The sequence below is a fragment of the Rhodamnia argentea genome, chromosome 8, assembly GCF_020921035.1.
Source record: "Rhodamnia argentea isolate NSW1041297 chromosome 8, ASM2092103v1, whole genome shotgun sequence".
Lineage (NCBI taxonomy): Eukaryota > Viridiplantae > Streptophyta > Magnoliopsida > Myrtales > Myrtaceae > Rhodamnia > Rhodamnia argentea.
Genome location: NC_063157.1, coordinates 12,043,642 through 12,068,841, shown reverse-complemented (window position 1 = coordinate 12,068,841; position 25,200 = coordinate 12,043,642). Strand labels below are relative to the sequence as shown.

General features: G+C 38.3%; 1 long non-coding RNA gene across 1 annotated transcript; it reads left to right on the top strand.

The window, feature by feature from the left end:
* The first annotated feature begins 21,915 nt into the window (after positions 1-21,915).
* Positions 21,916-24,804, top strand: LOC125316235. Its single transcript, XR_007199540.1, has 3 exons — positions 21,916-22,054; positions 23,231-23,240; positions 24,793-24,804. It is a non-coding gene; the product is annotated as an uncharacterized LOC125316235 (long non-coding RNA).
* Positions 24,805-25,200: the final 396 nt, after the last annotated feature.

Sequence of the window (25,200 nt, the reverse complement as noted above, 5' to 3'; positions counted from 1 at the left end):
CATGGTCTGCCGTAAAAGTTCCCCTCATTCAAGAAGTCTCCCAGTTTTGGATCACCAAGAAGACTCCTGGCACGTTTGAGGACATCACCAGAAATTGATATAGATCTCCCACCAGCCGTTTGGAACTTGATTGGAGCTGGTTTAGAATGTATATCACCCATCTTTGGTTGCATATTCCTACAATTCACAGAATCCTTCAATTTAGTTTCTACTAAACTAGTTCCACAAATGAGATGCTTGGAGCAGATATAGAGTTCAGGGCATCAGCATGAGCCGAACCCTCTTTTCAGTCCAAATGTGATGCAAGCTGACACCTACTAGTGGCATAGACACTAGGTGGCCTCCTTGCAGGTTGTATGCCTGTGAAATTGCGTTGATCAGTACCTTCTTCCAGCCCCAGCAATGTCTAGGCTCTTTCCATACCTGTAGGATATACACTAACCACTTTTCCAGACCCAGTCTGGAAAAGAAAACTAGATCTAGCAGGCCTAAAATCTCTAACATGAGCTTGTCCTGCTCAAGAAGTTCATCTCCATATCAAGGCTTCATTTATTATAACCCTGAGGTGTTTGAGTCATAAACATGGAGAGAGGATTCCATGGGATAAATACGACATCCAAGTGTTTTGAAGTCGTACATACTTCGTCAGAAGGACTGTTGAGGAAAAAGAAATATTTTGCTACAAACCAGGCAGCAGCCATGTTACAAGTTTCGTCATCACAAATATCTCTCTCTCTCTCTCTCTCTCACACACACACACACACAGAGACAAGTAAATGAGAATATTCCCACTTTCCATCAAGTAGCCAATGATGACCACTGTGATTGCATCAAGAAAAGAAGCTATTACTAAACCACAATCTAAGCCTGGATTCATCACCAAATAAGCTCTTCTTTTCTCTACATGTAATTCTTTCTCCGTATTCCAATAAATGCATTCACCAGAAGCCAGTTCTATCCTATACAGACACACTGTTATAGAGTCCCCCATCATATGCATTCTTTTCTGACTGGCTTTTGTAGAGCATCTGCATCATCAGACATTGGCAGTGCGGTACTAGTGAACAGGCTTCTTCAAGTATAGATTGTGCTGTAGTACTTGGAACAGAGGGAAAATCCAAGGGATCACCTCAAAACTAGACAAATTTACAAAAGCAAGCCATCTAGGATAATTGCTAGCCTCTAGTGACCAAGCTAAAATTGAGAATTTAGTGCAAGAATTAGGGAATAGAGACTGCTCACCGGGATCAGGGAAATCATCACCATCTTCATCACCCAGAACAGACAAAGCTTTGGCTAATAGAAGACTGTTTCAGAGCCACTGATTTGCCCGACCCAGTCCAGAACATTGGCAAACTCTGAGAAGCAGCGTCACCATTCTCTAGAAGCTTCGAACATCCTACGCAACCAAAACGTCACCAAAGAAGGAGTTCACTCTCTCACTCACTGGTCGATTGTTTTCGAAGTTGACGAAGCAATTTAAGATGCAAACACTATAATTGACAAGCCCAAAGCAGTATCAGAAATGCAGACAGAAAATCGCGCAACCTTGAAGCAAAAGATCGGACATTGAAGGGATTGGACAATTGGATAGACGCTGTACGGTGGAAGCTCCATTTCGTTCGTTCTAAACCGCAGTCCCCGAATGGCAGCCGAACAGTTCCCACGGTAATCATCGCCGCCGTCAGAGAGCATTCGGTTTCGCCGGAGAAGAAAAATGGGGGTTTCGTGGCGGGAGCTCCGTTCATTTTGTGATTTTATCAGGGGCGGGAAAAGAAAGGAGTGGAGGGACTTAGAAAGTGATAAGATAGTAGATACTTATGAAAAGGCCTATATATGATTTAAATGGCAGAAGTATACATAAAGTATCAATATTTGTGTACAGACTCATTTTGGTATTAATATTTTTTTGAATTAGTTCAGTGCCAAATTTTTTGAAAAAAAAGGCTATTTCAATGCCAAGTCTAGCGATGCTCGTCGAAAATCATACGTGGCATTTGTTTATTGTTTAAATAGTCTTGTGTGGATTGCTGGAGATCCACATCAGCTTCCATAGGTAGAAACAACGTGGTTTACCCACTTGGCCTCAAATAAGAATCCTAAAAAACCTACCTGGGGCTTTAGCAGCGATATCCCTCTCATTTTGAGCAAACCATACAAATTCATACACTGGGCAAACCAACGAAGAGAGGATTAAACCATCACCTCGGATTTGGCGGCGACATCCCTATGATTTTAGGGGCAAGCCGAATTAGGGCGCGAAATTAGGATTCCAATCGCCGATAGAGTTTCCAAGTAGGTTTTGGGGTTCTTATTTTGGGCCAAGCGGGTAAACCACGTCGTTTCTACCTATGGAAGCCGACATGGATCTCCGGCGATCCTCATAAGACTACTTAAGTAATAAACAATTGCCACATATGATTTCCAACGAGCCTCATCAAACTTGGCATTGAAATGATATTTTTTTTAAAAAAAAATTTGACACTGAAGTGATCTAAAAAAAATATTAGCACCAAAGTGAGAGCGGTACACAAATATTGACACTTTAGGTGTCCTTTTACCTAATTCAAACCTTTCTCTTTTTTTTTTTTAATTGAAAGTTCGAACATATAGATCATGCAAAAATATCTTGAAATAAATTCCTTACTACATTAATTGAATATAATTCGTGATAGTAAGATTTGATAAGGCTAATATAGCGACTTGAATTGGTCTCTCTCTCTAATGATAACAACACGTTTTCACGAAAGACTTTAAAAAAGAAAAAAAAAACAATCAATGAATGAAAAGCAATTGCACAAATGCAAATATTTCTACCTAGAACAAAAAGGCAGTTGTAATATTTTGAATTTGTTGACTAGGTCAAAAATAAAAAGGTGTGGTGGAGCCCATAAGAAAGGGCAAAAAAAAAAAAAAAAAGAGAAACGTGAAAAGTGAAAAGTGGGCCAACTTTTAAAGAAGAGAAGCAAAAGCAGAACAGTGGACCATTCATTTTGTCCCAAGAGCTTCGTGAGAAAGAATTGGGGAAAATAAGAAGACAAAGGAGAGAGAAGAAAAGAAGGGTTCGGGCATCCATGTCACGTCACCTTGCCAAGCCGTTCTGACACCAATTAGCAACGTTCGGTAAGTATTCACACCCGTCGTTCTTCTAATGAAAGTGATTTTCGAGTTAAGTCTTGAAATACGAAATTAAGTAAAATGTGAGTAGTGTTGTACAATTCTCAAGCCGTTGAGCTTTGAGCTTTCTTGGAAATGTTAGGTTATGGTGTAATAGAGCCGTAGATTTTAAAGAGAGTCATGTTGAAGTGATGGTTTGGTTGGAGCAAGAATTTAAAGGTTTCGCATTTGGATTTCGCTTTGCGAACGGTTTGAATAATCGTTTTGGGTGTGCGATTTGTTGCCGTGTAGGAGTTGTTCCGTTAGCGTTTAAGTTTAGTTTTGTCGACTCATTGTTGAGATAGAGTTTTACTTGATTTTGATATTATTTTCTCACTTATTTGTTAGGATCGCAAGTTCGATGATTCGAGTATCGTTTATTGTTTGGTTGTATGCTGTCCTAGGTGAGTGGTGTTATCTTTTCTTGGAGCTAGCAAACTCATATTTTGAAAGCATTTTCTTTTGGCTTAGGCATTTACTTTCTTTTAGTGTTTGTGGATGATTTAAGGATGATTTTATCTACTACTTTGCGAGGTGGTTTGTGGAATGAGTTGGGAATGAATTGTGAAATGCTTTATAAAAGTATTGTTGGCGGATGAGTTGTGTTCCATAAAGATTACATGTTTGGTTTGTGAAATAAATTGTGATTTGGACTGGTCAAGGACTAAGTACTATACAATGAAACGTGTCTCATGGGAGTTACCTCTAGAGCCTTGTATTGAATATCTATTGGTCAAGGGCTAAGTGCTACACGGCGATGAGAGTCTTGTGGGAGTTATCTCTAAAGCCTTGTACTGTATATCTCTAGAACCTTGTATTGTTTATATGTATTAGTCAAGGACTAAGTGCTACATGGTGACACAAGTCTCGTGAGAGCCACCTCTATAGCCTTGAGTTGAGTATTGAACATGGGATGGACCTTTGAAATGTAACTTGACGAGAATGAGCATTGAACTATATCATTTATACTTGTTTTGATACTATCCTGGTAAGTTTGTTATACTCTAATTTTAGTATAAATGAGTTAAGTCTTAAGTCTTAAATGAGTACGGTGGAGGTTCTATCCGTTTCAAAGAGATACATTACTTATCGAGCCGTGGCTGCTCATCCCTATCATTTTACATGCTTTTCGGGTTCCTTGGTTGGCGGCAAATAAGGTGAGTGCGTCGTGGGGATTTTGTTAGTAGGATTTTTTGGGTATGGTTTGATAGAGTTGCACTTATAGTTGTTGATAATTTGTTGGGTTTGGCTGAGTTCTAATTGTACATATTCTTTTTGTTGACCGATAGAAACTTTGATGTTGTAACCAACCTGTTGAGGTGTCATGTATATATATTTGGGGATATATTCACATTTTGTTAATAGGTTCTTTGGTTATGTTGAGGCTTCGTCCTTCGTGTGTAAGGACGGCCGTGTCATTCCCTACTTTTGGTAGTTTCGGGGTGTGACATCTTTTGGTATCAAAGCTTAGGTTATAATTTGTTTGGGGGTATAGATTTTATGGGATGCGTGAGTTTGTGTGATAGTTTTAGTGAGTTAATCCTATAGATGATAAGGTTTTGTTTCGTTATGGATAGGTGATCATGACTTCTGACTCCGAGCCGCTTGCCTCTTTTTTTTAGAATACTAAGGGAAAGCAAGTTTTTACACCTAACTCTAAGGATAGGCCTCAAAGTTCTCAAGGCGGAGCTTCAAAAAGGAGACTAGAGGATTACTATGAAAGGAGTCTCGACTCGTAGGATATAAGGAACCAACCCCGTTAGGCTACCACTTAGGCCGATTTATTTGGAGCATGTCAAGTAGTACTCGACTTTCATCCTCAAATGAAAGATTTAGGTGGAAGTAGTGCCGCTGTGACTGAAAATGATAGAGACCGCACCTTTGCCCAATTCAGAAAGGCAAAGCCATCTAAGTATGACGGGAAGTTGGACTATCTTAAGGTCGATGGTTGGATTCAAGACATGGAGAGTATCTTTAGAGCAGAAAATATTCGCAATGGTAAAAAGGTTAACTTTGCCACTCAGCATCTTGAAGGCGAAGCTATATTTTGGTGGGAAGGGACTAGACCTGCCCTTAGAGGCAATGAAGCTACTCTTCATTGAAAAGACTTCACTAAAGCATTCAACGCTCAATTCTTCCCAGAGTTCTTCTAAGCAAAGATGAGGAACAATTTTGCCAATAATTCTCTTTAGTTTTTTTTTTTTAGTTGTATTTATAATAGCATCTTTCCAACCAATTTTCAAGGGGCACTCCCCCACATCAATTTGGTGCATTCAAGATTGCAATTCTGGAGTGCTTTGCCCAAGACTCAAATCCAAGACTACAAATAAAAGAGGAAGCTCTCTCGTCAAGATTTTAATCACAATGGCATCTAAGGGCACGCATGGCAGTACTTATACTTCAGAAATCAGCTTCTAGCCACAAGTTGATTTTTCTACTTCTACTAAGAAACAAAAGTTGATTTTTCTACTTCTACTCCAGAAGTTGATTTCTGATTGAATAAATTCATTTGGTAAAGTTAAAAATTTCTATTTATGAAATATTATTAATACAAAATCTTCTATGAAAAATTATTGTCGGCAATTGAAAAATTTCTACTTCATTTTTAAAGTTTTTAAATTTATTTTAAAAATAATTTCTATTATTAAAAAAATATTATTTATTTTTTTCTCCGGTGGCCGGAGATGGCGACTCTGTAGCGGCAGTTAGCGGTAGACTACGGCATCGACAGTGGTCGATGGGTTAGCAGCAGGGGGCTGCAATGGTCAGTGGTTAGTGGCAATCGTAGCTAGTGGTGGACGGCGGCCAACGGGGGTCGGCGATGGGCGATGGGTGGTGGTGGTCATGGGCGACGATCAATGATGATCGTCGCCGGCAAAGGACGTTGGCGGTTGTCGGCGGGAGGCGGTCAATGGGTGGCGGGGAGGTGGTAGCCGGTGGAGGTCTGCGGTTGTGATGTCCTAGGGCGCTACCAACTAACAAGCTCTGCTTTAATATGATATTACGTATATAGTACGACGCATGTGGAAAACTAGAAACATAAACAATCATGCGGCCATACAAAATATACAAGTGCAATCAAAGGACATAAGCATGGCGCTTAAGGGTGAGGCCTCAATAAGTTTTCCTAATATGTAACTTATCAGTAAGATCATTCAACAAATTGAAAACTATACTTCTTATATTTATTCATAAGGGTTATATACATTCTCTCTTAAACAAAAGAAAACAACTAGGAGGCAATCAAAAAGGTATCGGCTCCCTCCATAAACCACCACCATTGACATATCTCATCGGCGTCATATTTATGAGCATTACATAGCTACATCAAAAAGTTGCTGCCATGATCTCCATCGGCCAAAAGCCTACCTATATAGCCTACTACTATTGCCATCCGTCGCACTAGTCATTCACACTATCTCCACTGTTGTCATCATTGCATTCTCCAACAAGGAGAGAGGGGAATGGCCCAATCCACTGTCCTAGGCGGTAGACGTAAACGACGATGAAATATTGCTCAATACGTCCTACTTGTGGTCCTATATCAACTATTATTGTGGCACGTAGTCTCCCATAATGCAAGAACGAAGGATAGGGCTTGGTACACACCTCCCATGTGCGCGTAACACACTTAGGTGTGCCGAAGGGGTAGATAACCCTAGTGGGAAGAGGAGCAGACGACATATCTATCTAGCTAAAAAAGATAACAAGCAGCAAGGGTGAGCTAAAGCTCAGCAAGTGAGTATGTCTAATCTAATGACTAAACTATCTAATTATTCATTTGATCAAGCACAACCAATGAACAACCTTACTAAGGTATACAATGTAAATCCAACAGTAGTAAGCATGAACTTGTCACAGTGTACCATATATCAAATGAAAAAAAAAAAAACACTCAAGCTACCAAATGAAGTCATACCCAACGGCACCTCTAGGCTCATGGCCAAAACAGCTAAATAGCCCAACCATCAATATGTTTTCACTCAACAAACATGCTAAGCGGTTCGACCTTACTCTTCGACTTCTCGGGGTCACAAAAACATAATTTAGCTAGTAAAATCGACAACAAACCTTGCATTATCGTGAACATCTCCCTCGATGTACCCGATTGTACACCCTCTAACATCCAACTTCGATTCACTTCGAAACAACGACGAACGGAACAATTTACCCACATAGTCGGGTCACCCATGACCTAAAGGCACTAGCATAAATAACTGATCGAACCCACATAAACATTTTTCCCTCCATGTTAGCAAATCTATCACTCGACATGCCCATGCCCAAGACCACTCATTGCACTAAATCAAATGATTATCGGGTAAGCTAGTTGTAAGGATAGAGGCATCACTTGCCTTAGATTGAGATACGAAGAAAACGGAGGTTGAATCGCCTCGAAATGGAGGTCAAGTTCCTCCTCCTTCTTCAACGTCGCACGGTTCCACCGAGAAAGGGAGCAGGCACTTAGGTCTTCAAGGCATGTAGAGGGGTAGCTTAGCTTGAGAAAATGAAGCCGAGGGAACTATTGTTACTACCGTTGCCATCGAAGTGAGCTTGAGCAGGCAGACGAACCGAGGGAGAAGAAAGGGAGAGCTTGGGGGGTGTTCCACAAAAGGAAAGGAAAAATGAGAGGGGAGGGGAGAGAGAAAGGGCTTTTATAGGGATGGGTCGATGGAAGAGAAAGGCTAGAGGTGGTGGCTTCGCCGATCTCAAACTCAGTATAATCCTCTACGCGAACTACTCTATCAACGGATAAAATAACTAACAAAAATTTCAATTCGGAAATTTCTAATTTCATCACACCCGTCAATTTGTTTAGTCCGTTACAACAACGATAAAATATCCACAAATAATTATCATTATTTCACGGCCTCATGAACTATTCCGTTCGTAGCTTTAACTTGGAAAAATTCAGGTTGCTATAGTGGTAGGCAGCGGCGGGCGATGGTCGGCGGTTGGGCGTGGCCTCGGATGATGATGAATGGTAGCCGGTGGAGGTCGGCGATGGGCACCCGCCAGCAGTGGTCGGCAATAACGGCGATTGGTGGTAGGGGTGGTGTGTGGCGGTGGTCGATGGTGGGTGGCAATGGAGGTTGACGGAGGCGGGCATGGTAAAAAAGAGGGTAAGGGCATAATGAAAAGAGGGTGATGTGATAAGTACTTTTTGAGTTTTTTTTTTTGTCAAATATTTCTTGATTTGAGAAGCAATTTTTTTTTAACTTCTCAAATTGAAGGAAAAACAACTTCAAAAGTTAAAATTTTTGTCAAAAGTAAAAAATTTACCAAACCAATTTCTATTTCAGAAGTTACATTACCAAACGGATTCTGTTTCAAAAGCACTTTTAGAGCATAAATCCACTTCCAAAAGTGTTACCATGTGCCCCCCTAAATCGTTCTCTCGTGATGTACAAGACATCAAATTGAAACCACAAGAGCGGTCAAACTAAGTTGATTGCTAGGGTTGGGCTACTAGCTTGTGAGTTTGGATTTTGCTAGTCTTTTTATGTAGGGGCAGGGCAATCACCACTACGGTTATGTTTTTATTGTAATTTTGATTTTGGAAAACTTTTCCCTTAACGTTTTTTCTCTTATTTTGGAAAGTCCAGTTATCTTTGGTGTGACCTTATTTCATTTCTTGTATAGTTTTATTTTTATATTGAAGAAATTTCTTCTTGTTTTCTCAATTGGAATCCACTCTCGACGCCAACACCATATTGCTCGCTTTGATCATGCTCGTCCACCTCCGCACGACTTTCGGATGGGTTATGCTAATCTAAGATAACGGGAGACTTATTTACTGCGCAACATCTTCAAACGTGAGTGACCAAAGATCGGAGACATATTCAAAAACTAACCTTCACCTTGCTACCCGTCTTTGATTGTTTGCAATTCTTCCGGATCCCAACATGAACATTACTAATCTGTCTTCAATTTTTTACAACTCTTTTCGATCTATTTTATTTGGGACTCAAAATTGAAGGCAGAAAAAGTTGCATTAAAAGTTATAAAAAAAAAAACAGATTACAACATGAAAAGGTGGAAAAAGCTACGTCCAATCAATGACAAGGGTATGGAAAACTTGTGGTGGTGGAAAAGATACGAAATCGGAAAAGTCAATAGGACTAGGAAGGTGGACAGGTCGAGGTTTAGTTTTTCGTTGTTCTTTCTCTTCGGGAAGTTTTATCTCATTCTTGTCTATTGATAAAATTATCATGAATTTCATAATCATTATCATTCGGATGAGATGTTAGTGATTTTAATGAATGAGGAGACCTCAATTTGAATCCTTTATTTGTATATTGAAAGACATGTTTATTTCATCTAATGTGTTAATTTATTCTTGCCTCATTATAATTTTGAGATATATCAAATATGTAGAGGAATTTTCTTTTATATCGACAACTAAATACAAATTACGAAAACATAAGTTGGACTCATTTTAATACCACTTGGTGATTTTTAGTAGTTAGTAACACTTCTAGCCAAACTTAGATTTCTATTTCGATTTTGAGAATTAGTTCACAAGGTTTGTGTGCCATCATTTAATGATAAGGCCCTCCATATTCTTTGCCCAACTTGTGTTGGGGTACTTTCCTCACTCTATTCTTACTTCTTTTCTATTACCATTTTGATATGGTTGTTTGATTTCCTAATGTTGTTTTCACACTTTAATTTGTTTACACCATACTCTAGGGAAAAATAAAATCGAACAATGTCGCGTGATCATTCGGCGAGAAAAAGCCTTAAGAAATCATGACGGGGCAAAAGATCACATGATTGACATAGTTGACAAACAATCGAGTTTAATTATCGAAAGGGCACTAATTGGATGAGTAGTGTAATCAAGTACCCGAACATAGATTTCTAATTGCGTAGGAAGTGAGACATCATCTCGTGTCTTACTTGTTTCCTAATTAGTCTCAATAGGCAGGTGGCGACTCCAAAATGTGATAGACTCTCATAGCTTAGATCAACTCAAATCATTTTCTCGACTAATAATGGTGAGCACCTCGAATATGAGGACTCTCTTCTCCCGCTCAACATTAACTCTAAACCCGTATCTCGATACACCAAAGGACTCCGCTTCAAGAGGGCTGCAATAGCTTGGCATCTCTAGTAAAGACTTGGTTATATACGATAGAGAACTTAAGCCTAAAAATGGCTTGGTTGCTTGCACTTGGTAACTTTTCTAGTCCTTAAGTTATATGTTTGATGTTGGATTGGGTGATACTTATGTCGAGGGAAAGCTCTCATCACAAGCTTTTAACAAGTTTAATATCGATATCGAACACGGAACCATGTTATTGGGCCACATGAACAATAGGCTTGGGGCTATGGACCGGCTAAAGGCGAACTTACGTAGGGAAATACAAAAGAATTGCAACCCAAATTGATTTCTTTATTCTTGCTCTCGAAACATTCTTAATTGAATTTAATTGAAATCAGACTCCTAACGGAGTGCTTCAAAGGAATCCCACCTCAAATATCCTTGGGAGAAATTGGCAGCCATCCGAGTGGAATTGGCATAGCTGAAGGCTACCGAATACGTAGCTTTCCGGTGTAATTTCCTAAATTTGAGTATAATAGGCTTAACACCGACATGGACGCCTCACGAGGTAATAACCGTGCGACATAAAGCGAGTGGTCGGTGCCAACATTAGTTGTAGTCCCGATGAACGTTTGTGCAGGTCCAAGGGAGACCGAAAATGAAGGGTAGTTTAGCTCTCCTTCAGGAATGTGAGATGAGCATTTTACTCTCTTTTAAGCAATTACGGCCACCTGCATGTTCGTGTATCCGAGACCACAGATATAAGGAATGTAATCGTTAGTTTGAATATCATAGACCAATCTAGGGTCAACCGTCTTTCTAGGATCCACATGGCCTACACCGATGGCAAAAACATCCGCAGGTTGCGTCCTTTCGTCCAGGATCGGGTTTTGCGCAATGTTCACTTGTGTGGCCAAAGTAATGATGGCATATTTGATCGCCGCAGGAGACTAGTTCGGATGAAGACTCTTTATTAAATCCATGATGCCGCTAAGGTGAGGACAAGACATGGAAGTGCCAGTAAGGATGTTGAAGTAATACCTCGCTTCTATATCATTTCTAATAGGAAACGGCCATGCTGCTAATATGCTCAAACCGAGACCAATAATGCCTGGCTTTAGTGTGTTACGATTAGCGCACAATCGCATCGAAGTAAAAGAAGCGAGAAAGCGAACAATTAATATACGAGATTTTATCTTAGTTCACCTTTGAACTAGGGTTACGTCCAACAGAAAGAATTCCACTATATCAACACATTGCACTTCTCTTTATATCACTCAAGAATAAGAAAAAAAGAGTATATATAGTAGTAGCTATTCATAAGCCTAAGCTCAAACTACTAATAAAAAATTATGGGCTTAAATCCTAAAAGCCCACTGGCGCCCCCTCGAGACCCTCGTCGGGTGGCTCCCTCGGACCCCCACCCACTCAGCATGGAGCAGGATCCACGTGTTTTCCTATCGTAGAGGAGTATGAACCATACCCCAACATTCTCCCACTTGGTGAATACTTCCCATGCTTCTTTAGACCCAACTCGCTTGTACACCATTTGTACTTTTCTACAGCCACTACCTTAGTAAAAAAATCTACACTTTTCACCAATGTATTAACTTTTTCCAGCACTACAACTTTCTATTGTACTTTCTCTCGATGAAGTGATATTATATGTCAATGTGCTTTGTTCTTGCATGAAAAGTAGGATTCTTAGCCAAGAATATAGCACTTTAGCTATCACACCCAATATTCACTCCTCCTTTTGTAAAACGAAGCTCTTTACACAATATGCTCATCCAAATCACTTCCTTAGCAGCATAAGTAAGAGCCATGTACTTTGCCTCAGTAGTAAATAAAGCAACCGTGCTCTATCTCTTGCTCATCCAACTCATAGCTCCACCGAATAAGAAAATAACATAATTGCTGGTCGACCTCCTACTATCAATGTCACCTCCCCAGCAAGCATCAACAAAACACTTGAGTTTTAATGCTTGCTGTCCATTTGAGCTTTTCATGCCTTCATAACATAACTCAAAATCAAACGTATCGCAAAGATAATGAAGCACTCTTTTTACAGCTATCCAATGCTCTTTCCCCGGATTGGACATATATTTGCTCAATACTTTCATTGCATGAGCAATATCTAGACGAGTATACGCCATGGCATATATTAAGCTCCCTACTGCACTTGCATATAGAATTGTTGCCATCTTTTCAGCTTCCTCTTTAGTCTTGGGACATTGGAGCGCTGATAACTTGGAACTTGTGGACATGGGGGTTTTCACTAGTTTACGGTATTTCATGTTAAAATTTTTCAACACACTTTCAACATATTTTTTCTGACTTAACCACGACTTCCCATTCTTATGCTTCCTTTTTATCTATATGCCCAAGATGAATTTTTCTGAGCCTAGATCTTTCATCTCAAACTATTTCGCCAATTGTCCTTTCATAGTGCTAATCATTTTCATACTTTTCCCAACTAGCAGCATATCATCAACATATAAGGTTTTGTTAGACACAATGATCATCATCATAGCGAATAAAGCCAAGTTTCAAAGCATATGAGTCAAACTTCCCGTACCACATTCTTGGAGATTGTTTTAGGCCATATCAAGACTTCTTTAGTTTGCAAACAAAATCTTCTTTCCTTTGAACACAAACCCATCTGGTTGCTTTATGTAAATATCCTCCTCCAAGTCACCATGTAGGAAAGCTATTTTTACATCAAGCTGCTCTATCTCCAAATTATATGCGGTTGCTATAGATAAGACAAGTCTTATGGAATTTAATTTAGAAATAGGAGAAAAAATCTCACTATAATCGAGTTCATCTATCTGCGAGGACCCCTTCGCAACCAAACAAGTTTTGTATCATTCTATATCTCTATCTGCAAACATCTTCTTCTTGAATACGCACTTACAATCAATTCCCTTCCAATATGAGGGTAGTTTTACTAGACTCCACATTCTGTTTTTATCTAATGAGTCCATCTCATCTTTCATGGTTTTCTCCCACTGCTTGGCATCTTTCGCGCTTCTTGCTTCCTTTACGATATTTGGATCATCACCTATGACAGTCATAGCACAATTTTCATTACTAGCAAATAAGATATACCTCTCGGGTAGTCTTCTCTGCTGTGTGGACCATCTTAAGGTCGGTTCGGGTGGTGCTTCAACTTCAAACTCAGCATCAGAATCTGCAATATCATCCTCCACATCGGGCTTATCGCCTTTAGAATCTAAATTTTCTGTTTCAGCTTTTGTAGCCTCTATCTTTCCTTGCAAACCAACATCTAACTCAACTGTTTATGGTTTTTCAGGAGCTTGTAAAACAATTTGATTTATCGTAAATTCTCTTAACACTACATCCATGCTATAGATAATACGTTTAGTATCGGGATTCAACAACTTATACCATTTAATACCATCTTTGTACCCAATGAAGATGTACTCCTCTGACTTGCTCTCAAGCTTATTCCTCTTTTCCTTTGGCACATGTACATATGCTTCTCTGACTTGACAAACACTCTAACATGAGATATGTCTGGTTTCTTCCCGAACAGTACCCCAAACGGTGTCCGATCCTTCAAAGTTGATGTGGGAGACCTATTCTTTAGATAATACACAGTAGCCACTGCTTCCACCCAAAATTCAACTACTTAAACCTGCACCACTCAGCATACTCTTCTCATTCTCCATGAGAGACCAATTAAGCCTTTCCGCCACGCCATTCTGCTGAGGTGAATAGAGCATTGTTTTTTGCCTTGCAATGCCACTGGTCACACAAAATTGATCAAATTTCGCTGAATAGAACTCTCCTTTGTTGTCAGTCCGTAAAATTTTGATTTTTCTATCAAATTGATTCTCCACCAAAGGTTTGAACTCACGAAAATTTTCAAATACATAATCTTTTCACTACAAGAAATATATCCACACATGCTTGGAAAAGTCGTTAATAAAAGAAACATAATACCTTGATTTTCCAAACGATGCTACCGGTGTATGACCGAAGACGTCACTATGGATTAAATCCATAATCCCATTCACTCTCCCTCCTACGAATTCAAAAGATGCCCAATTCTATTTTCCATGTAGACAATGTTCACAAAATCCGAAACCCATAGAATAGCTTGGGATTCCATCCACCATCTTCTTTGAAGTAAAGGTCACCAGCCCTTTCTCACCGATATGACCCAATCTTCGATGCCACAACATCGCAGAATCTTCTTCCACCTATTTCATGATATAACTCTGACCACCGATCACTATGCTTCTTAATAATTTCCATATGTTTCCTTCCCATTCTCCTCTAGCAATCACCATAGATCCACAGGTTAGCTTGCATGAATACTTATCGTTGGTGAAAGTAATGCCAGCATCTACCATAATTCCCACGTAAATAAGATTCCTGGTAAGAATAGGAATATGCATCACATCCGGTAGATTCTTTGACTGTCCCATCTTTCATCTTCAACTTTACCTTTCCGTGACCAACAATATCAAAGCTCGTATAATCTCCCATCTGTATTGTACCTCCTTGATATGGCTCATAACAACAAAACCAATCTCGATGAGGTGTTATGTAGAAAGATGCTCCAGTAACAATTATCCATGCATCGCGGTCAACCTTAGATGAGTTATAAATGAGATACATATCTCCTACACTACTATCATTATCTTTCTTTGTACTAGACAATGGCGCCTCATCTCGCTTCTCCGGACCCATACTCTTGCTTCTGCAATCCTTCTTCAAGTGCCCAGCTTTTCCGCACTTCCAACACTTAATTTCTGATCGATCTCGGCTTTTAGATCTTTCTCTAGACTTATTCCTACCAATAAATCTAGATTTAGATCTTTCACAGTTCCTTCCTCTTACGAAAAGAGCCTCATTTGTTGCATTATCAGAACCTACTCTTCCCATCTCTTCGAACAATAAAGCAAATACAACGTTCTCAAGGGACAATGCACTAACACTAGTGCCGATCGAAACAAGTATATGTTCCCATGAATTCGGTAGTAAACACAACAAAGTACATGTTTTATCTTCCTCATCAAGATTAACATCAATAGACGCAAGCTGCCCATAGATAATATTAAACTTGTTTAAGTGTGCAGAAAAAGAATCGTCTTTACTTATCCGAAGGTTATACAGTCTCTTCCATAGAAATAACCTATTCACCAGCAGCTTGCTCTGATAAAGGCTTCCTAGCTTAGTCTAGAGATCCTTCATTGTCTTCTTAGAGGTCACGTTCACCAAGACGTTATCAGCATGACATAGCCAGATCAGGCTTCGTGCCTTCCGATCGCTAGTAATCCATGTCTTCAATTGATTTGATGTAGACACAATCTCTTCCTCTTTTGCCTTCTCCTTGGTAATCTCCTCAAGTTTATCTTCTTCGATCACGTACCACATATTTTTGTCCACGAGCAAAGCCTCCATCTTCAATTTCCATAACTCGAAACCCTTTCCTTCGAACTTCTCCACTTCAATTTGCGATTGACTAGTCAACATCTTCCTAAGATTTGATTTTTCGGATCTCTTTTCACCAAGAAAAAACCCTAACCTCAAACCTAGGCTATGATACCAGATGTTAGGATCAGCGCACAATCACAACAAAGTAAAAGAAGCGAGAAAAAGAAAAATTAAGCTACGGGACCCACGTACTTTCCCGTGGCAGAGAAGTATGAACCATACCCCAACACAAAATTCGTTGGCTAATAGAGCTTGGGCCTCTCAAAGAGAAGGCGACAAGTGCAGGAATAATTAGGTTACGGTACAATGTTCTTTTGAACACAATGGTAGCAGCATGAGTTCCGATCGAGTTAATATAGGTTTTGATCTCCTTACTTGCGGAGTAGCTAACAAGAGACATGGGGAGGACATAGACATCGACCAAGGTAGTAAATCCATTGCTTTCAAAGTTCATCAAGAGAACGGTGATGCCTCTAGCTCTTTTCACCTCAATCGCTTGTTTAACATGTTCTGTTAGTTCACACAAGACAACCTTCCCTTTCACTTCGCTGCTTCTCAATGCTCCCAATGCACAACCTTGGGATTCCTCTTTGCCGTCATTCCTAGGATACACCAAAGCCAATAAAGTTGAAGGGAAGGAGGGTTGATATACTGCCTCACCTTCATATTCCTCTCCATTGCCGAGTTTTACGTTGGAGATAATGTTCCAATCAATTGTGCTTGCTCCGATAGTGAGCATCCATGGGGCCTCATTGGATAATGAGCCCGAATGAGGGGCATCGTTCTCAGCAGAGCGGTTGACAAAGATCCCTCTTTGCATGGCTTGAAAATTGGCTATGGCAGTGTCGTCCATATAGAATGGATGAGTGGAATTGCCAAACGACTCCGAGATTACGTTAACACCATCAATGATGACAACATCAAGTCTAGCGAGAATATCGGCCGCAAAACAATCCTCTTCTAAGCATACTTTGTAGATCGCCAGATGTGCATGTAGAGCCATGCCAACAACTCTACCTTTGGCCATCCCGAACATATTGGCGTGCTCCATAGAAGCACCAGCTACGGTGCTTGCTATGTGAGTGCCATGCCCATCATTATTGGTAGGCGGCCTAAAAATCGATTTTCCAGGTTAACGGATTATTAGGTTAATTAGATTAACTAACCTAATTTGGACTCCCCCAAGTCCTACCGAACGCAACTTAGATTCAATTACATGCCAAAATTTTAAATTGGAGCCGCCACTAATCTTTTATGGTAGGTAGATTAGAAACCTAAATAAAGTATTCGGGAGAATATACTTTATTTCATACGAACTAGATATTAAATGGATTCGGGGACTTGGTTATATTAACTTTTCAATTAATGCCTTTTCGGTACCCGATTTTCATGAAAAAATCCTTTATTTGATGACTTGAATTATTTTTTTTTTTGGAATTTTCTTTTATTAAATTCAACGCTAATGAAATCTAACTATATGACGTGTGAGATGTAATGGCATGGCAAAAATGCATGACATGGCATAATGATGTGGCAAATATGCATGACATGGAAAATATGATAATGCAAATTAAACTATATGCTATGCAATGTGAATGATATTTTTGGCATATTTTTGTGTATTTTCGGATTGATAAAAAAATTAAGTTGAAAGACTACCTAAAGTGAAATAACATCTGATTTAATTTAAGAAATTGATTTCAAAGTCCTAATTTTTATTAGATGTTATTTTCATGCAAATGTTTGAGAGAACATGATTTAACCTAAGAAAAATGCAACATCTTTCTTTGGATTTTTTAAGAATTTATTTAAACCATGAAAATAATGAAATTTGAACAAAAATAAACAATATTGCCCATAAAACACCTTTAAATCCGAAATTCTTATTTTTATTCACAACATCCCCCAAGATTAGAGTTAGCAAGTGAATATATTATAGAATTACCATCGTCCCTATATACATAGAGCAAACCTTGAAATTCTATTTAGGAATTAGCAATCCGCTCCTCGAGATCGAGGATTTGATATCTAATTTACACGTATGGGCACAATCGTACTTCAAGATCGCAGTGATATGTTGCCTTTAATGTACATTTTCAAAGGGACAAGGCACAATTGGGGAGCATGTGTTATGGGCAATATTGTTTACTAAAGCTCAAACTTTATATACAAAGACAATAAAAATATTGTAAACATAGAAGTGAAAATCAATCAATCAAGGCCACATGAATTTCGAAAATCCCTAGCGGATTACCAAGATTTTTAAAGGGCATATGGCCCCATCCCCAAAGAATATTCATATCTTTTAATATTGAAAGGGTATCTCATGAAATTTTCAAAGTATACCAGATTACTTTCCAAGTTTAAAAGATATGATCAGGTTTCTTAGAGGATATCAACTTCAAACCGCAAGATAAACTTAGATATCCGAAGATATGCCACCGATTCAAGATACTATGTTCAAGATATATACAATTTCAAAAATCATGAAAAAATATCAGAAAAAAATTATCTTGCCTTATTTGTCAAATCTTGATTTCCTTTTCGGATGAGGAATATTATCTAATTTTAATTTGTGAACATATCAAATCTAATTGAAACTAACCCAAATAAGCAATTTACTCATGAAAATTTTTTTAAAAAAAAAACGCATGGCATTTTGCTGATTGAGTATAATCTTGCCCAAATACACAAATATCCAATCAACTTTGCGAAAGCAATTCAGAAATCAACTAGGATAAACAACTTTATGTCAATCTGAGTATCATCCATAAAGATTCGCATCTTGACCAATGTATACGCATGCTTTTCTCGAAAGTTACAAAGGAAACATGAAGAAAGCTCAAACATGATCAATTTCTAATAGGCAATCAGACAAAAACCAAATTTGTTAGCAAAAGAAAATTTCCCTTTTAGCGCCAGAACCTCATCATCAAATTGAGCAAATTTAATTGGTAACGATAGCATGAGAATATCCAAAATTAGGACTGTTGTTACCTGATTTGTCGAATTATTTGCCCCCGAAGCAAAGATCAATATGCGAATATAGAGTTTGACAATGAACAGCCGCGAAACGTGCAACTAATCAGCCCCAAATGGTGAGTGCTTTGCACCAAAATGTATGGTAGATGAGTCCACAGAGCAAACCAAAAACCTGCACTTGTCAATGAACAGAAAACGTCCAAAAATAAGCTGTTTTGGACTCCAAATAACAGTAGGACACCACTGGACAGGAAGCAAAATCCGGCCTAGGCAACAACTTCGATACGCAACATCGCAGCTTGATTTCGGTGCCAAACAGTAAGGCAAACACTTATGGACAGCAGCTTTGGATTGGAAAAAACACAGCACAAAGGAGGCACTTTAATGTCACGAAGGGGTCGGCACGTGTGTGTGGCGGCTCCTTCATCGATGGTCGGCACATGTGTGTGGTGGCTCCTTCGTCGATGGCAAGCATCAAAGTAAAGAACAAGGACGGCCAGAGCTACAGGTATTCGCCGGAGACAACAAGGATGCCACGGGGTGGTTGGACTCGACCAAGAAGCTCTCTGTTCCATCTCTCTTTACCTCCGGTTGTTTCACTACTCACGTGAACTTTTTGTGTGTAGAAAAATTATGCCGTCCCGCTCAAATGCGTGTGTGATACGTCTTTATATAGTGGATTGCTAGGGCTTCTTCAAAGAATATCACAATTTTTCTTTTTCGTCCTTAACTGAGATTCCTTTCTTCACATAAAGATATATTTTTCAATGAATATCACACCCTTGCATGGTTAGATACATAATCTCCATGGGCCAAATCTTTCAGGCCATGAACACATATCTTTTTTTTTCCTCCTTTTACATGCAGAAGAAGATTGGGCTTGGAGAGTCAAATCTTTACCCAATTTGCTTGAATTCTTTCCTCTTTTGACCATGAAAATATATTTTTCCCCTCTTGCATTGCACGCTTGGCCACGTATGACCTAATCATGTCTTTTCCTTGCCCTTTTATGATAATAAAATGTGGACTTCGGTTGATCCGAGCAAAACTCAATTTGATTCTCGGCTTAGACCAATTTTCAATTTACTAAGTCTAATGAATTCTATTAAACTTAGAAATGGCTCATTTAAGTCCATCCACCGTTAGTCAGAATTAATGTGGATGTGACGTATGCGTGCTAAAAAATAAAAAATGAAAAATTGATTTGATTATTTTTGTTTAGAACTAAAATTAGTCCTAATTTTTTTATGCAAAAAAAACGACTAAAAAAAATAAATAGTCAAAATTTAGGTGTCAACACTGCTCTAAACAGAATGTCTTGAAAAACCAGCAAAGGTTAATCAAAGTGAAGGTTTAGCTAATTTAGAAGCAGGCACTTTTGCCGTAGTGCATGTTCAGTGCATACTTAGAATAATTGGTTGTTACCAATCAGCATCGACAGCAAATTCATTTCTAGTTCGGAAGACATCAATCCATGTTTTAATGCTTAAGCCTAGTCAGAGGAATATCTTAGTCCTGTTTGGGGAGGGCTTCGTAAAAGGGAAAATAAGACCAAAGCCAGAGAGAGGGGGAGAGGGAGAGGGAGAGGGGGTGTTTGTTCGGGCAAGCCGCAGACCGTCGACATGCTGAATCAATGTCGTTTTGAGACGCTCAGTAAGAATTCCAACCCTTGATTCCTTTAATCTGCGAAAATTTCTCGGTGATGTTGTAATTTTAGGATTGTGTTGGAGTCGAGCACCAAAATCATGTTATATAGAACCCTTGAGGTGTCAGGAAATCATCGAAATTTATAGAATTCGATTTGGTATATTGTTTTATCCAAGTTAAATTTTGAAGTTTGTTGTTCTCTATTGGGAACATATTCACAGTACCGTGTTTGGCGCAAGTTTCCATCCGTTTAAGCCCATCTTTTGAGTTGGAAGTGACTTCGCATTTAAGTAAATAGAGTTTGCTTTCCAATGAATTATGACTCATTTACTATGAGCATGGGTAGAGCTCAAATCAATCGTTTTGACTTTTGTTTGCAGGGTGTCATAGTAGTACGGTGGACGGCAATTGTTGTTTTGCTTTGGGTGAGCTATTAGTTTGTTACCTATTAAGGTTAATTGAGTCTTAGATAATATAGTTTTAACTTGATTTTGATACTTGTTTCTCTAAGATTTTGAGTTTTCCGATCAAAGTAAATTTTGTTGTTTATGTCGGGTAAGTGGTGCTTATCTCTTCTTAAAAATAATAGAAATTAGATATGTTAAAAGCTATAAAAGACAAATCTCATGTCGTGATGTTTATTAAAAACAAAAAACGGTGTTTGAATTGATATGCAAAACTGGATTGGGCACAAATGACGCTTTAAATTTTCCAAACTAAGTGTAAACCATCTTTTGAAATGACCTCGCAGTTGATTATTTGTAAAATTGTTTAAGAAATACTATATGAAGTGAATTATGTTTAATGAAATGAATATATATATATATATATTTATTTATTTATGATCTTGATTTGTGAATGGATGATGAGTTAGTATTTCTATGCTCATTAGGCGCTATAATGTGAAACCATTGAGAAATTCCATTGTTTAGAATATAATACCACGACATGTCTTGCACAATTTTTTATTGAATTGACACAAATCTAATAGGTTTATAACTTTTTTAAAAAAAATTTCCCTTATATGGGGGTCCGTTTTCATGGGATCTTAGCATTGAAATAATATGAGATGTTGACACTTAATTCAACGTTGGACTCAAGGCTTGAGCGTCTAGGTTTCGAGTAGGATTGGCTCTCGACGAGCTTCCTTTTGTTTCTTTTCTTCATTCACTACAACCTCAGATACATTCATATGCATTTAGATCCATTCTGAGTCTGGCCCCTTGATTGCAAGATATGTAAATTGATAAGATTGAATGGTTAGGTTGCCCTGATGCCATTTTCGCACGTAGAATACTGTTGGAAAGATAAAGATTGAAGATTTTCCTAATTCCAATATAATAAAAAATATGGTTGAATTGTGCGATATCTATAGTTACCAAATTCATGATTATAACGCATCACATCGTTCTCTATTAAATAATAATAAATCCTCCCCAAAGAAAAAAAGATGAATTGGAGATTTAACGTTGTGGTCGTAAGCTTCCAAGAGATTCTTTTTCTCTTGATCGTCTAAACCACGTTAACTATTGGGTATTTCTCTTCTTCTTTTTTATCTCTTTTTTATTATCATTAAAATATGGTATCATAGCCAATGTTATCTCTTTCATGTAATCTGGTTTGAACGCAAGAGGGGGTGTTGAAGTTGTTGTTGTCCCACATTGGTTGTGAATGGGTCTTGTATGCTCTGTATATTCATATAGTCTCCCTCCACCTATTAGCTTAAACTTTTGGATTGGACTTTTTGACATGGTATCAGAGCTAGGTTATAAGACAATATGCTCTTGACTTGTTAAAGGAGACTGGAAAACTTAGGGATTATAACAGCAAGTTTGTTGACAACATCACCCCATTACCCGACATTAGTTGGTTTCAAAAGTTGGTTGGACGGTTGATCTACTTAACCATTACTCGGCCAGATATTGCTTATGCCGTTAGTTATGTAAGTCAATTCATGCATGCTCCTATTGAAGGACATATGGTGCTTGTGCATGGCATACTTCGATACCTAAAATCTAGTCCAGGTATGGGTATTTTGATGAAGAAATATGGTCATACTGGTATTGTAGGGTATATTGATGCGGATTAGGCTGGGAGCCCTATGGATAGAAAATCAACTATAGGTTTCTGCACTTTTGTAGGTAGCAACTTAGTCACTAGGAAAAATAAAAAAATAAACTGTTGTGGCAAGGTCCAAAGCGGAGGCTAAATATAGAGCCATGACTTCAACTACAAGTGAAATTGTTTGGCTTCGTTTGCTTGTGCAAAAATTGGGATTTGGAACTCCTACCCCTCCTATGAAATTATTTTGTGATAATGAAGTTGTAATCTATATTGCTTCAAATATAGTTTTCCATGAATAGATGAAACATATAGAAGTTGATTGTCACTTTGTTCGTGAGAAAGTTCAAGACAAGACAATTGAAACTTCTTATATCCGTAGTGATGAGCAACTTACAAATGTATTCACCAAGGCTCTTGCTAAAGGTGTTTTCCAGAATATGATATCCAAGCTGACCTTCGAGAACATTTTCGCTCCAGCTTGGAGGGGGAGTGTTGGAAAGATAAAGATTGAATATTTTTCTAATTCCAATAGAGTAGGACATATGACTGGGTTGTGTGATATCCATAGTTATCAAATTCATGATTGTAACGCATCGCATTGTTCTCTATCAAAGGATAATAAATCATCCCCAAAGAAAATAAGATGAATTGAGGATTTACTACTGTGGATGTAAGCTTTCAAGAGATTCTTTTACTCTTGGTCATTTGAACCACGTTACCTATTGGATATCCCTCTTCTCTTCTTTCATCTCTTTTTTATTATCATTAAAACAAATTCACACGATTTTATATTTCATTACATTTTCCTTATTTTTCAGCATTTGGGTTTAGGATTTTCATATTAAGATAGTTCGGTTTCGAAAGAGAATTATTTGTGTACAATTAAGCTTTTCTCGCATTTCATGATTGGCTTAGTCTAGTTTACTTTCACTACTTTTATTGCATATCATTTAGAGTTCAAGTTGTGATACTCTCTTTAAAACTTTACGCATAGTTGCTTTTCATACATAACTCACTAGGTTCCTGTCTGGGGCATCATGACAAGCCTATGCATTAGATTTGCCCAGTACAGCTCATGTTGTTTTCTTCTTTTTATCGTTATTTAATTTTTTTTATTACTGACAGTATCATTTCATTGTTTGCAGACTTATGCATGGAGATGTAGATTAGCATTTTCAGAAATAAAAGTCGAAAATGACTGCGTCAAATAATGTTTTACTAAAAGATAAGAGGTATTGATGACGACCGTTGGACAAAGCTAGTGCAACCAACCAAATTCTCAATCTCTAAATCTCTGGTTTGTAGAAATAAAATTTTCTTATGTGCATTATTTAGCCCCAAACCAGGTTAGAATAACTTAGTGACGGCTATAATCTCATCCAATTGATAATAAACGAGAAACCAACTTGAGGTGAGCAGGGTTTGGGAGAGGCCATGGGAAATGTAAGCGCCACCTTATGAGAGGGCTATACACGCTTGTTTAGTGATTCATTAAACCAACTCAAGCTTCATTTCTGGAAGGCTGCGACATCAAATAACAAGTAATTGTAGTTCATTTAGGACTACAAAATATGTGTATGTCATGTACCAAATCAAAACTATGAACATAGCACATATTGCAGGGAAATGAGTGAACTAATACTTCAGGATAACTAGTGTTGTCTTAATGAAGCAAACATGCAATTCAACAGACAATAAGACAGGCAAACAATCAAACTAGTGAACATACGAAATGTGAGGGAACATATTGTGAGATTTTGCATGGAAATATTTAATTAGGGAGGTAAATAAGGACTGATAAGATTTGAATTCAAGACCTCATACTCTAATATCACGTGAAATTTTCTGATATCACTGATAATTATTCTAAAAATCTAATGAGATTACTATAATCTGGGGAGTTTTTTTATATTAAAAATCTTAGGTACACTCAACATGAAAAAGAAAAGGAGTTAAGTGTACATGTACTATGGAAAAGAGGTTGATAACGTAGAATCAAAAAACATATATCAACTTAACAACTCCATTTTTTTTGTTTTTGGTCGGATAACAACTCCTATTTAATACACTAGAGATCTGCATGCTTTGATACCTAGGGCTCTTAGTTGTCATGCAGAGAGAGCTCGATCGATCAGGCATTTCTCAGTGACGCTCAGACAGACAGAAAGAGTGAGAGTTAGTTCTGCAGAACGTACGAGCAAAAAGGTCGTCAATTCGCCAAGATCACAGTGGGATGTAGGGTACGCTGCCCACGATTAAATATTAGATATTGAGTCCCAAGAGAATCAAGAAACTCAACTGGGATCCCGCCTGTCACGCAATCCCATTAACTTTGGTCAGACCGTAGCACTCCTCAAGTCCAAAACCCTACTACCCATCGGTCAAATCCCACTCCTGCATACAGAAAGATGACCTAAGCATTAAAGAAACATTTGAAAAGAACAAATAAATCCAACGGAGCCCTTCTTCTTCTGACTTACTTCTTCTTTATTGCCCTCATTCAGAATGCACGTGATAACACTTATGAAGGCAAATTTTTACTCCAAAAATACTTTTAGAGTAAAAATCCGTTTGATAAAAATTTTACTTCTGAAAGAAATTTCTATTTTTGAAGTAAATTTTTACTTTTAAAATTATTTTTCCTTCAATTTGAGAAATTAAAAAAAAATCATTTTTCAACTCAAAAAGTACTTCTCACATTACCCTCTTTTCATTAGGCCCTCACACTTCTTTTGGCCATGCCCGCCGACCTCCACCGTTGCCCACCGTTGACCACCCCTTGTTGGCCGTAACCACCTCTACGCACTACCCCCAGCCGACCAACGCCGGCCGCT